Genomic DNA, 14,665 nt, shown 5'->3' on the forward strand with positions numbered 1-14,665 from the left:
CTGTGTCTCTGTGTCTCTGTGTCTCTCTGGTCTCTCTCTCTCTCTCTCTCTCTCTCTCTCTCTCTCTCTCTCTCTCTCTCGGTGTCTCTGTTTTTCTCTCTGGGTGTCTGTCTCTAAAATACTGTGAGCTCCCTGAAGGCAAAAGCCGACCTTGTCTCAGCTCTCCTGGCACCCCAGCACTTGCTACCCAGTAGCCCCTCGAGGATGCCTGCTGATGGGCTTTGGTGCAGCTACCTGACCTGCGGCTCCCCGACCGCCACAAGGTCGGAGCGTTCTTTACCCCCACTTCAGGACAGCATTTCGGGCCCTGCCTCTGTTTTCTTTTCAGTCACACAAAGGAACCCCCCCCCCCCCCCGACGGCCCCCCTGCGGGTAGCCCTGCTCCATCGGCTGGGACTCTTCCTCAGTTCCCCGAGGACCGCCGCGGGATGGCGGGGGGCGGTGCGGGGAGGGGCGCGTCCTGCCCCCTCACTCTCCGGGCCCGTACACTCGGCGTGCGCCCAGGGAGCCCGGCGGGAGGGCCGCGGCGTTACGTGCCGTTTGTCCTGCCCGGGGCTCGGCCGGCCGCTGGGGCGTCTGTCCCCGCGGCTACGTGCTGGATGGAAGGACCGCCCGACTGGCCGGGGGAGGACGCCCGGACTTCCCGTCGGAGCCGCTCAGTTTGTTCTTCCCCTCGGGCTGCGGCTCACTTCCTCCACCGGCCTGTGAGCTGTTCTTTCCATTCAGACCGCGGCTCCAAAAAAGAGATGCTTCTGTGCTCGGGGTGGGAGGCCGGGGTGGGGGTTTCGGGGGCGGGCGGCTCCTAAATCCACGACAATTTTTTAAAAAAGCGTGTGAATCAAATAAATGTGCCCGTGAAGTTGCGCCGCCTGCAGCTGCTGCGGGAGAGCTCGCAGACGCGTGGCCCCCGCGCCGGCCCTGGCCCGGCCCCCGCGTCTCGCAGCCAAAGCACGATCCTGGGGCGCGAAGCTGCGTCCTGGGCTCCTGCAAACACGCTCTCATGTAGTCCTAGGGAAAACTCGTCATCGTGGGTGCTAGCCGAGGGCGCCGGGGCAGAGAGAGCGAAGCGACCCGGCCAAGGGCGCACAGTGCCCAAGTGCCCGGCTCCCTGCGCCGGGGCCGCGTGCACACAGAGCCCGGCAAGCCCCCAAGCGCGCAGCCTCTGCTGGGAGAGAAGAGGCCCCGAGCTTCCATGGCGAGGACCCAGTGAGCTTTCAGATTTATAGTCATGTGTAGATGAGATAGAGATAGATAGACAGAGATAGAGATAGAGATACACATATAATTCATATTTATGTTATATATATATACACATAATTTATTTATATATATTTTTATACATATTTTTCTATGTATGCATATATACATATAAACGTATATATAAACATACACACATGCAGTATATATGTGTATATATATATGTATTCATATAGGTATGTACTTTAAAAGCTACCTAAATGCTAGTTTTTTTTTAACTATTGATTTCTCTGACTTTGCTTGTGGGTGGGGGATGGGATGACTGGGGAATGTTTTATAAAAGGTCCTTGATAGAAGTTAAGCTTGACTCCCTGCTGATTTTAAAGAGAGGGCTGAGGCACACTGCTGTTAGGATATGCCTGATAGCAGATTTGTTTATCTTTTCTTGCTCCTTTCACATCTCTGATCACATATGGTGTAGTTTTTATTTTGACTCATTTTGATTTTTTTTAAAACACCCCAATGTTTGAAAGAAGAGGCAATTTTTAAAAATGACCTAAGCTTCAGCTGAAATTTCTGCATAGGAAATCATGAATTGCCCCGGAGGTCAGAGTCCCAGGGCAGGAGAGGGGAAACAGGGGAAGCTGGAAGTCAAGAATAGAAAGCCTATTCTGACCTTTTTCACTGATCTCTCTACTCAGACCCTTAGCTTCCAACAAGGATAACTAACATGCCTTTTTGCTCTAAGGCATAAATAAGTTTTGAAAAATAAAGCCTTTAAGATCCTTTGTGAAAAGGAAGGTGAATAAACAGAAATAGTGATTAACTACCTCTATTTTAACACATATTGAACTTTTTACACTGTCTTCACATAGTCTAAATGTTACAAACATTTGCTTTTGATCTCTTGAATAGAACTAGATGGATTGCAAATTAGGTATTCTTCTAGCATGCTTAAGATAAATTACTAGTTACCATCATGGTTAGTTTATAGTTTCTTCCCTTATATACTAAAATATATTCTTATATACTAAAATATATTCAATACAAAGGGTCAGATGCCCAAGTTATCCCTTATAATTGGAATGGTCCTAACTTCCATCTTTTGAAATCCCCTACTCCCTTTCATGTAATATTTTCCTGATTCCTGCAGTTTATTAGAGCTTTCCCCACAGGTTACTTTGAAAATTTTGTGTTTGTGTGTGTGTGTGTGTGTGTGTGTGTGTGTGTATGTGTGTGTTTATGCAAATACAGTATCATTACTCTCTTCCACATACTATCCTCTGCAGTTCATCATAAATCTCTCCTCTATCCCCTTGCAGAGCTGTCCTCATGCCTGGAATGTTATTTCTTCTCATCTCCAATTCTTAGACACAGCTCAATTATCACCTTCTAAGACCAGTGGGCCTTTCCCAGTCCTCAGAGATGCTAATGCCTCCTCCACTGAATTGATGTTTTTTCTACTCCAGAGTTATATGTACTAATTTATATTGATGATCTTCACGCATTAGAATGCAAGTTTCTAAAGACAAGGATTTTTTTGTGCTTCTTAGCCCATAGTAAGAATTTAGTGCTTTTGTAATTCATTGAACTCTATAAATATGTGGATATATAAATATAAAGCAATATTTATGTAGATATGAGCATACAAAATTATACACATATATGATTAATATATTTTATAAAAAGTAAATATAAATACAAAGTAATAGTGTAAATATGTATATATGACAGCTAACAATTATATGCACTATTACATATACACACTATGATTAAATACATTTGCATGCAAATATTGCATACACATTCATATATGTATATATGTGTATGGGTACAAACATATGATGATGATGATAATATTTATTTTTTCTTCTTGAAAAAGACCACAACATCAGAAGAGGTGATGTCATGACAAGCACATGAAGTGGATTTAAGTGAGGGGGTGCTGTGCTAAGTCACCAGCCTTACTTTTCCCTCCAGAGCCATCTGGATCCAGTGGCCAGATGTGGATTAGGAAGACTGGAGATGGTTCTAGATGTGAGACAATCAGGCTTAAGTGCCTTGCCCAAGGTTATATTACTAATAATTCACAACTGTCTGAGGTCATATTTGAACTCAGGTCCACCTGACTCCAGAGCAGGTGCTCTACTCACTGTGCCACTACTCAGTATGGAATAACAAATGGAGACCTGGAAGGTCTAGTTTAAATGCAGCATTTGACACAATCTGACAAGTCACTTAATTTTCAGAATCCTGGGACATTTGGAAAAGACTCTAATTTGCAGAGGAGGTATCATTTTGCCATGAGAGAAGGAATTTTCTCAGCAGAAGTACCTCATCTATGATGTCACAGATTTGATCTAGTACATGTGTGTTGCAAACATGCATGAACATAGTCAATACATATGTGCATACACGTGTACAATATATACATATATACAATGTTACATATATATCCAATGTTACATATATACAATATACATATATACAATATAATTTGTTTCTATTCAATAGAATAGGAATTCCTTTATTTTTTCTGTTTCCCTAATACAGTAAATAGACAATGAATTCTTGCTGAATGAATAGTTGAATATATCCCCCAAAATGGATATATTCAAGAGCATATTTTTATTTGCCTCTTTATAGACTATTCACATGATATTACATGTAATATTATAGTGAAATTACTGTTAATTTATACATCAGCTTAATCTGGAATTTTATTTATAAATTAAAATAGCTTGAACTCAGTCATTCTCATTCTGATCCATTTGTTGTTGGGGAAACTGAAACATGAAGAGCTGAGGCTCAAATTCAGTTCAAGACAAGGCCATGGAAGAGCTAAGGATTATGATCTCCTCCTTTTTGCTTCCAAGATCTATTTTTATAGCTTTTTCCATAGTGAGAGTTCTGTAGCCCTTTGAAAAACATTCTTCATTATTTTTGCTTTTTTCCCTTCTAAAATTTGGAATAACTCTAGGTGAAGGACAGGAGGAAAACATGGAAAGAAACTGACAGAGAACATGAGAGAAAGATAGTTTCTAATTGGGAATTTAGAAACTGCCATATTCATTGAAAATCTATCTTCCAATGGTAATGGGTTCTTAACTTGTGGTCTCTGAATTTGGTTTTTAAAAATTATTTTTATAATTTTATTTGAATGAAATGCTACCCTTTGTAATCCTATGTATTTTATTTCATATATCACAACTATTATTTGTAAAGGGATTCCTGAGCTTCCTTAGATTGCCAAGGAGGTCCATGACACAAAAATAGTTAGAAGCCTCCTCTGGAGTTTGTATCAAGGAGGGTAAAGAGAAATAACTCTTACCTTCTAGGAGCTCACAATCTGAAACAGATTGTCTCTGTGCAAATAAACAGGAAAGATAATTATTTGCAAGAGATGAAGTAGGTGTATTTAGAAATTCCCCACTGAAATTCCCTTGAACCAGCTACAATCTGGTCTGGGCACCTAACACCTTTGCCAGTTTCCATGAACTCAGCCCTTACTCTCACTCAGTACATCTTTGGGTGTCTCCGATTCCCCTTTTGTTCATAGAGTCATAAGGTGAGAGCAGGGCCAGTTGTGGGTGTTACATATTTAGACAGGGTGTAGCCTGAGGGAAATCACCTCTTTTCCAGGAAAGGTTTTAATGGAGGAAGTGAGATTTCAGAAGGTGTTTGAATGGAAGGGGAGGGAGCTTAGTGAGAAGAGGAGATTCCAGATGTAGGGTGTGAGAAGAGATTTCAAAGTAGGAGTAGCATGTCAGCAGGGTCATGACAGTGAAGTGTCCACGTGGGCCCCAAACAGAAAAAAATTATAATAATATGGAAGTGTAGGGTGAGAGCATTATGACAGCTCATTGGGTCATGGTCATTTTATAATAATAATATTTATTCTGTCATTACATTATTATTAATTTTAAAAATGAACCAATGGGGCTCTTTTTTAATGGTAAAATGAATGCAGAGGTCAATTTGTACTCTTCTGCCATAAAATGCAGAGGTTTGCTTAGATGATATTTATACTTTGAAAGAGCAGGGGATTATAATTTTGGTTAATAGAATGAAAACAATCAAAAAGTCAAGAAGACTCATTTTCCTGAGTTCAAATCTGATTTCAGACACCTAGTAGCTATGTAATTCTGGTCAAGTCACTTAGCACTGTTTGCCTCAGTTTCCTCATCTATAAAATGATCTGGAGAAGGAAATGGCAAACCACTGCAGTTTCTTTGCCAAGAAATTACCAAATGAGGTTCTGAAGATAACAATAACAATAAGACAAGGTAGTGAAGAACTTTGAAATGAATGTAAGTTTGGCAGCTAAGTGGTGCAGTGGATAGAGCTTTAGTCTTGGAGTCAAGAAGACATGAGCTTGAATTCAGCCTCAGACACTTGATACTTACTAGCTGTAGGATCTTGGACAAGTCACTTAACCCTGATTGCCTTGCATCCAATGGGTCATCTCCAGTTGTCCTAATTCATATCTGGCCACTGGACCCAGATAGTACTGGAGGAGAAAGTGATTTAGCACAGCACTTCCTCACACAAATCCAGTTCATATGCTGGTTGTGGCATCACCTCCCTGATGTCATGGCCTTCTTTGAGAACAAAGGACAAACATCATTATCAATGAAGGGTAAGAATGAGAAGTACTGACAGGATCAAAATGATAGATGGAGAAAATAAATTGACAGAAACTTTGTAACAATATGGGTATCTCCCAGATAGGCTTCATAAAGAATTCTGCAGACTAGGGAGATTTTCTTTTGAGGACCACTTCTTAAGAAGTCATGACTTTTATCTGCTTTTCTTCTCCCTCCCAGCACTCTACTCTTACAACTAAATCATGGAACATTGAATTAACTGCTAAAGGGTTGAAATTAAACATAATTCTTGTTAAAAAGGAATCTCAGGTTATAAAATCTAGACAAATGAGATCAGTCAGAGGTATAAGGCATTGCATATTCATCTAGCTTGCCATATGGTTTAAAAGAATGTCTTTTAAGCTCTTCTATTTTCACTGCTCAGTTGATTTCTTATTTTTACCATTTCTGGATGGTACTGACCAGTTTTTTCTCCTTCTACCAACCAGGCCAGGATTAATTTTTTTTATTGATTTGTTTGTTAGTCCCTTTGGGATCTTTGGAGGATCAAGATCCTTTTCTCTATTGTCCCAGTTTTATCCCCTTGGTTTCAATTCAATTTAATTCAGTTCAGAGAGATTCAACAACCATGTGTTGAGTGACTACTGTGTACAAGACACTATTCTGGCCCTTGTGGGAGATACAAAAGTGAAAAAGACATGATGTTATCACTGCCTTCAAAGAGTCATGGTTGATGGTGGCAGTGGTGGTGAGTAAAACATACACATAAAGAGATAGAGAGATAGAGAGAAAGATGATAGATAGAGATATAAATATATAAATATAAAATACAATGCAAAGTCATATACAAAATGCAAGTGAGGAAGTACAAAGTACCATATAAATCCACAAGAGGAAAAGAGGAATCATTGTTGGCTGAGTTCATCAGGGAAAAGGAAGTAGTATATTGAAAGTAGTAGATTGAAACCTCTTTCCTTATAAGGACCTGAACATTAATTTGGTGGTATTCAGTTTGCCTTTCCTCTTCTCTGATAGTATACTTAGTTTATTTTAGTTTATTGTTCTAGTCAAATTTTACTGATTGTTTCTTATATTTGACATTCCATCTCTCACCTGTATATTTGCAGAAGCTGACTCTGGAGCCTAGATTGCATAACTTTTTCATCTCGACAAGTTAAATCCTTATCTTACTAGTGTTCTGACATGGGGATGTTTTTATGAAGGAAACCAAGGCCTTCATGAAAGCTTGCTTTCCCAGAATAGTATAATATTAGAATACACACACACACACATACACACAAACACACACACACACACACATACACACACACACACACACACACACACACACACACACACACACACACATATATATATTAGAAAAAAACACTGGAGAAAAGCACAATAGTAGTAGGGTGTTCAAAAGTCATGACAACTAAGAGAAATGAGAACCTGGCTAGATCTATGGTCTTTACAATCCTGAAGTTCCTCTCTTTTCTTTAATTCTCCAGGACTCACAGCAAAGGTGGCAATTTTATACTTCTAAGGATAGAGCTTCTACTCTATTATTATCCTCCATTGCCAAATGGGGAAAATGCCAGCAAAATTGCAGCTCTGGTTGGAACTAGGGAATATGGAACTGTCTTTGTGTGTTGAAGAGGCTCATAGCAGACCCCAAAATACTTGTCACATACTCCTCTTTCTCTGTACTGTTTGAGAGCCAGTGGGTCAGGTAACACTAACAGAATGCCTGCTGAAATAAAAGGGATACTTGAACTAAAATAGAAGCAAGGAAATTTCAACAAAACTGGCGAGCATATATTCAATGCAGAGCTTCAGGAGGTGAGGAGATGTACAGAAATTAGTGCTATGAGTGAGCAGAATTCCTAGGAAATGCAAGACTGAGAGAGATGTCAGCTCTACCTTCCTCAAAACTTTGGTTCTACTCATGCTACTATGAGTTCCCCTATTGGTATTTACTATGTTTGTTCATGGGGAGGTAGGAATTGACTAAATTTGGAGGGGTTCTTCTACAAGCATTTCCATGCTAAATAGGATTTAGTTATAAATCCCATTTCTGGTTTTTAGATGTTACATCCAATTGTTTATTAGGAGCTTTTTAGTAGATTAGAAAAGATTACCCCTCAAGGAAAAATACAGAGATGATTTAAATTCAGATTTTCTTAGAAATGACTTCTGGGTACAGACAAATATGACCATCCTGATCTCATTAGAGTGAAACCCACCTTGGAATTCTCTATCTTGTCCAAATATATGGGGCACTTGTTTCTTCAAGACTTAGGTCAATGGGATGGCTAGGTGGTGCAGTGGATAGAGCACCGGCCCTGGAGTCAGGAGTACCTGGGCTCAAATCCGGTCTCAGACATTTAATAATTACCTAGTTGTGTGGCCTTGGGCAAGCCACTTAACCCCATTGCCTTGCAAAAACTAAAAAAAAAAAAAAAAAAAAAAAAAAAAAGACTTAGGTCAAGTCACACCTCCTCTGATCTGCCTAGTGGGGGGCACTCTCTTGGTTCTAAAATTAGCTATTTTTGAATACTTTTATCAACCTAGTAGGATGCAACGTAGTTGGAAGGCAAAAGCTGACCTAGTTTTGTTTTTATATCTTCAGCACCTAGCACTGTGGCCTGAAAACTTCTATTGAACTGAAGTAAATCGAATACATCCTTAGTTTTCTCTATCCCTCTCATCTATCATAAAATCATAGATTTGTAGAAGTGGGAGGGACCTTGGAAATCATGTAGTCAGTCTCTTTTATAGTGTTCAAGTGTGTCCTTGGCCAAAGACACACAGCAAATTAAGCTGAAACTAGAACCCAAATCTCCTTACTTCAAATAGAGTGTTCTTATCATGGCACCACACTTCCTCTATTTCTCTAAAAGCCTCAGGCTTCTTTACAATGCCACCTCCCAGTCTCACGGAGCTCACGTCCACCAGGTACACATTAGCATGTATTAAAAAAAAGACCTTGTTCAACCCACACATCCCGCCCTTAGTTGTCCCAGTTTTGATCCTTTCCTTATGACATTAATATGCTCAAAGTCTTGTGTTTATACTTTGTACTATCTTCCCCACTCAAAAATGTCTTCCATAATCACACAATGATTCAGAGATTCAGAGCATTTGTATTTACTCTAAGATGTGAAGCCTGAACGGAAGAGTAAGTTTGGCACCACTTGACGGAAAGAAGGTAAGAAGATTACACTAATCTAGATGGAGAAGGGATCAGAATTTAGCCTAGAGAGATGCAAAAGAAGAGATTAAAAGGGAAGAGAGGAGATTCTCCAAGAGGTGGAGAAGAAATATATCTGAGGTGTCTAGATTGGGACCCCATCATGGAGCTAATATTATTGCTTACTCTGAGAGTTAGGTATAAAGAGGATTAATGAAACTTGATCTATGCCTCTTTCAGTGACCGTCCCTTTCCTTTTCCCCACCTTTTGGCTAAACTTCTAGAAAAGCTAGTCTAAACTCACTATTTCTACACCCTCCTCTGCCTTTTTGAGACTGTTTCCTTCACATACCATTTTAATTGTCTCTTTAAAGTCATCAGTAATTTCATCTTATATAAACTCAATGATCTCATCTTAACTCTCAATCTTTTTTTCCCTTAGTAATTTTATGCTTCAGCATTGATCATTGGCTCTGCCTTGATCCTCTCTCTAACTCTATGTTTTTAGGACACTCTGTCCTGCTTTTTCACCTCATACCTCTCTAACTGCTCCTTCTTTAGTGCTGGCTCTTTTGCCCTAACCCATTTACCCTGGAACATATCCAAAAGCACAGTCTTAATCTCCTTTTCCTTTTCTTCCCCAATATTTAGCCACCATTTGCATTCAAATGACTCTAAATAGACTCTAAAGTCTACATTTCAAGCTTTCTTTCCAATCACAAGATCATAGATTAAGAATTGGCAGTGGGGGACAGAACCAAGATGGTGGCATGAATAGCTTTTCCTAGAAGCTCTCTCCAAAATATTCCAAAAATCTTAAAATTATGGCTCTAACTAAATTTTCATGAGACAGAACCCACAGAAAGATCCAGTGAGGCAGCCCTCCAGCTCAAGGTAACCTGGAAGATTATGAGAAAGCTCTGTTCCATGGGGGTGGAGGGGGTGGCAGCACAACCAGGGCCATCACTCTAATGTGAAGGAGCTCCAGTCTTCCAGAAACAGTTTGCTGGGTGCTGCCTGGGTCCTGGGGAGTGCTGTTTCCCAACAGCACCATCTCCCTGCAGCAGCAGAAACAAGGTTCCTGACCTGCCAACCCAAGAAACACCAAGCACAACTTGGAAGATCATTGGGGAAACCTCTTCAAAAGTGAATGGGAGCCAGCATGGCCCTCAGCACAGCCTTGGCCATCAGCACAGTCCAGATCCCAGGAAATAGAAGCAGGCCCACAGAGCCTCCCCGCAGCTGCTCCCAGAGCACTAAGCTCATAGAAGGTAAGGGCATGGGGGAAATTGTTGAGGTCTCTCCTCTGTCCCTGGGACAGGACTCTGGGGCTTTCTCCATATTCAGATCCTGGTCTCAGAGTCTGAGTCCCATACTACCATGGCTGAACAGGGACCCTCCTAACAGTTCCAGGGAAGAGTGAAGTGCCTGTGGTCATCCACAAACCAGAGCACAGGCCAGAGAGCAGTCAGAGCCTCTCATAAGACTTTGAGGGAACTGAGATTCTTGTGGGGTGTCCCAATAGTACTCAAAAGTTTAGGAAATACCTCCAAACCAGGCACAGGTTGGGGAAATGAGTAAACAGAAAAAAAAAAGGAACCTGACCATAGACAATTACTTTGGTTCCCAAAACACACAATCAGAAGATAAGAAAGTCCAAGCTTCTGTGTCTAAATCCTCTAAAAAATATAGAAGTTGGTCTCAATCTATTTCAGAGCTCAAAAAAGATTTTGAAAATCAAGTAAGGGAGATAGAGGAAAAAATGGAAAAGGAGATGCAGGAAAAACATGAAAACCAAGTCAACAGCTTAGTCAAGGAGATCCAAAAAAAAAATGCTGAAGAAAATAACATACTAAAAACTAGTTTAGGTCAAATGGGAAAAAAAAACAGTTCAGAAAGTTAATGAGAAGAAAAATCCCTTAAAAAGCAGAATTGGCCAGATAGAAAAGGAGATAAGAAAACAAATCCTTCAAATGGAGAATGGAGCTAAAGGAAGCCGATGAGTTTGTGAGGAATCAAGACATAATAAAACAATATAAAAAGAATGAAAAACTAAAAGAAAACATAAAATATCTTATTTCTTATCTGGAAAACAGATCCAGGAAAGACAATTTAAAAATTATTGGGCTACCTGAAAGTCATGATCAGGAAAAGAGCCTTGGCTTCATTTTTAAAGAATTTCTACAAGAAAATTGCCCTTATATCCTAGAAGCAGAGGGCAAAATAGAAATTGAGAGAATCCATTCATCTCCTCCTGAAAGAGATCCAAAAAATTAAAACAAAGCTAGGAATATTAGAGCCAAGTTCCAGAACTACCAAGTCAAAGAGAACATATTACAATCAGGGGCGGCTAGGTGGCACAGTGGATAGAGCACTGGCCCTGGAGTAAGGAGTACCTGAGTTCAAATCCAGCCTTAGACACTTAATAATTACCTAGCTGTGTGGCCTAGGGCAAGCCACTTAACCCCATTTGCCTTGCAAAATCCTAAAAGAAAAAAAAAAGAAAAGAAAAAAGAAAATACTACAATCAGCCAGAACAAAACAATTCAAATATTGTAGTCTGCAGCCAGAATCATCACACAGGGCTTAGCAGCATCCACATTAAGGGCTCATAGGGCTTGGAATATGATATTCTGGAAGGCAAAAGAGCTTGGAATGCAACCTAGAATCAACTACCTAGCAAAACTAAACATCCTCTTCCAGGGGAAAAGACTTTCAATGAAATAGGGGAATTTCAAATGGTCCTGTTGAAACAGCCAGAGTTGAACAGAGTTTGATCTTTAAGTACAGGACTCAGGTGAAGCATAGAGAGAGTGAACGAGAAGGGTAAATTATGAGGTATTTAATGATGATGAACTGCATGTATTCTTGCATGGAAAGATGATACAGATAATACTCATATGAACCTTCTCATTTATTAGAATAGTTAGAAGGAGCTTTTATAGTTGAGACACAGAAGAGAGATGAATTTGAAGGTATATATTTTAAAAATAGATTCAGTGGGTTAAAAGGTAAATGTGCTGGAAGAAAGGAAAGGAGAGGTAGACTAGACTAAGATATTTCATGTAAAATAGACAAGAAATAGCTTTTGCAATGGTATGGGGGGGGAAGGTGAGGGTGGTTGAGGGAGCCTTCATTCTCCTCAGAAATGGCTCAGAAAGGAAACAACATATATACCTAATGAGGCATAGAAATCTAGAAGAAAAAGGAGAGAAAGGGGACAGGGGAAGGGAGGGGGAATGTAGGGGATAGAGGAGAAGATAGATCATAGTAGATATAACACATTTTCTTCTTTACTTTTTGCAAGGTGGTGGGATTGGATGGCCTGTCTGGGGCCACAGGGCTGGGTGAGTGCTGGGTATCTGAGCCAGGCTCCAATGCTCTGTCCACTGTCCCACAGCACACTTTTGAAGAGGGACCAAGTGAAAGGAAAGAGAAAATGTAATAATTGGTAGCAGGGAGAAATGGATGAAGGGAATTACAATCAGCAACAGCAACTGTGGAAAAATATGGAAGTAAGTTCTTTGATGGACTTATGATAAATGTGATCCACCCCAGAGACATAACTGATGGTATCAGAACATAGACTGAAGCACTTTTTTTTCTCTTTCTTTCGCTTTATTTTTCTTGTGAGGTTTTTTATTTTTGTGGGGGGTATTATGCCAGTCTTACAACAAGACTATTTTACTAATGTATAAATGAATTTTAAAAAGAGAAAAGAAAAAAAAGAATTGACAGTATCAGGGCAGCTGGGTGGCACAGGACCTGAGTTCAAATTTGGCCTCAGACACTTAATAATTGCCTAATTTAACCCCATTGCTTTAGGAGAAATAAAATTTAAAAAAAATTGGCAGTGTCCTAGGAGATTACCTAGTTCAAACTCATCATTTGATAGATGAGGAAACTGAGACCCCCAAGAGATTAAATAACTTGCCCAAGGTCACACAACCAGAAAGTAGCAGAGATGTGATTTGGAACAAAGTCCACTTATTCTAGACTCAAGACTTACCCCATTATATTGAGTTACTTCTCTAGCACACATCTCCATTTAGATATTGTGCCAGTACTTAAAATATGATATTAGAAATAGAAATCCCCAGGTGAACTTTTTCCATTCACTTTCTTTTTTTTTTTTTTAGTTTTTTTTTTTTTTTGCAAGGCAAATGGGGTTAAGTGGCTTGCCCAAAGCCACACAGCTAGGTAATTATTAAGTGTCTGAGACCGGATTTGAACCCAGGTACTCCTGATTCCAAGGCTGGTACTTTATCCACTATGCCACCTAGCCGCCCCTCCATTCACTTTCAAATCAAACTTTCTTGCTTTCATTTGCTTGATCCTAGGCCGATGCTACTGTTAGTAGCATTGTTTGTAGCTGACATTTTGGAGAAAGGGAAACAGTCTGATGATTAATCATCTTTGTTGTATTAAATTCAATTAAATTGAACATTTCCTGGACTCTGTTTTAAACACAGAATCCTCCTCTGAAATCAATAGGCTTTTGGGAAATGCTCGAAGTAACTGAGCTAAAACAGAAGAGCAAGAGTAGGGGAGGGTCAGACAGAGAAAGAATAAGGTAAAAGAGCAAGACATGGCAAATTACAACCTAGAGTATATAAAAATGAGTGAATAATGTCAAATGAACAGCAGAGAATTTGAAACAAGATATATGAATATATACACACTTATATGTTTATGCATGTATACATGCATGTATGAATGTTGTTTTGGACCTGTGATTTCATTGGTATACTAAAGTGCTTTCCACATGACAAATGAAGTCTTGAGTCTAGAATAAGTGGACTTTATTCCAAATCTCACCTTTGCTTCTTACTGGCTGTCACCTTAGGCAAATTATTTAACTTCTTGGGGCCTCAGTTTCCTCATCTAACAAATGATGAGATTGAACTAGTGAACCTCCAAGGATACTGCCAACTCTTAATTTAATTTTTTTTAGGTTTTTGCAAGGCAAATGGGGTTAAGTGGCTTGCCCAAGGCCACACAGCTAGGTAATAATTAAGTGTCTGAGCCCGGATTTGAACCCAGGTACTCCTGATTCCAAGGCCGGTGCTTTATCCACTACGCCACCTAGCTGCCCCTAGATACTGCCAACTCTTAATCTATGATCTTGTGACTGGAGAGAAAGCTTGAAATGTAGGCTTGGGAGTCATGTGAATGCAAATGACAGCTGAATATTGGAGAAGAAAAGGGAGAGGAACTGGAACTGTGCTTTAGGATGTGTTTCAGAATTACTGCACTAGAGCAAAAGAGGAGGCAGCATTCAGTAATGAACAGAGAGGTATGAGGTAAAAAAGCAGGTCTCTACTGGTCCCTTAAAACATGCCCATATCTCCATCCCAATCTACTTTTAGTTGGAAGAAAGATGTTGGCAGCATGTTGGCAGTAAGGGACTCCCTGTCATGACATTCTTGAGATAAATATGGCATTGACCTTGATAAGAAGGAATATGATAAGGGGGGGAAAAATCATTGTTGGTTGTCCATTTTGACTTTTTTTTTTTTTTTTAAAAGAGAATGTCTGGAAACATAGACCAGAATTTGTCTTGGAGAATAGTTACATGACCGTGGGATCACTCTGTAATGCTATATCTCACAAAACTCAAATGAGGTCAGAATCATAGCGCTCCCACTGGGACATGCTCCAACCTGAG

The sequence above is a fragment of the Macrotis lagotis genome, chromosome 1 (assembly GCF_037893015.1).
Source record: "Macrotis lagotis isolate mMagLag1 chromosome 1, bilby.v1.9.chrom.fasta, whole genome shotgun sequence".
Classification (NCBI taxonomy): domain Eukaryota; kingdom Metazoa; phylum Chordata; class Mammalia; order Peramelemorphia; family Peramelidae; genus Macrotis; species Macrotis lagotis.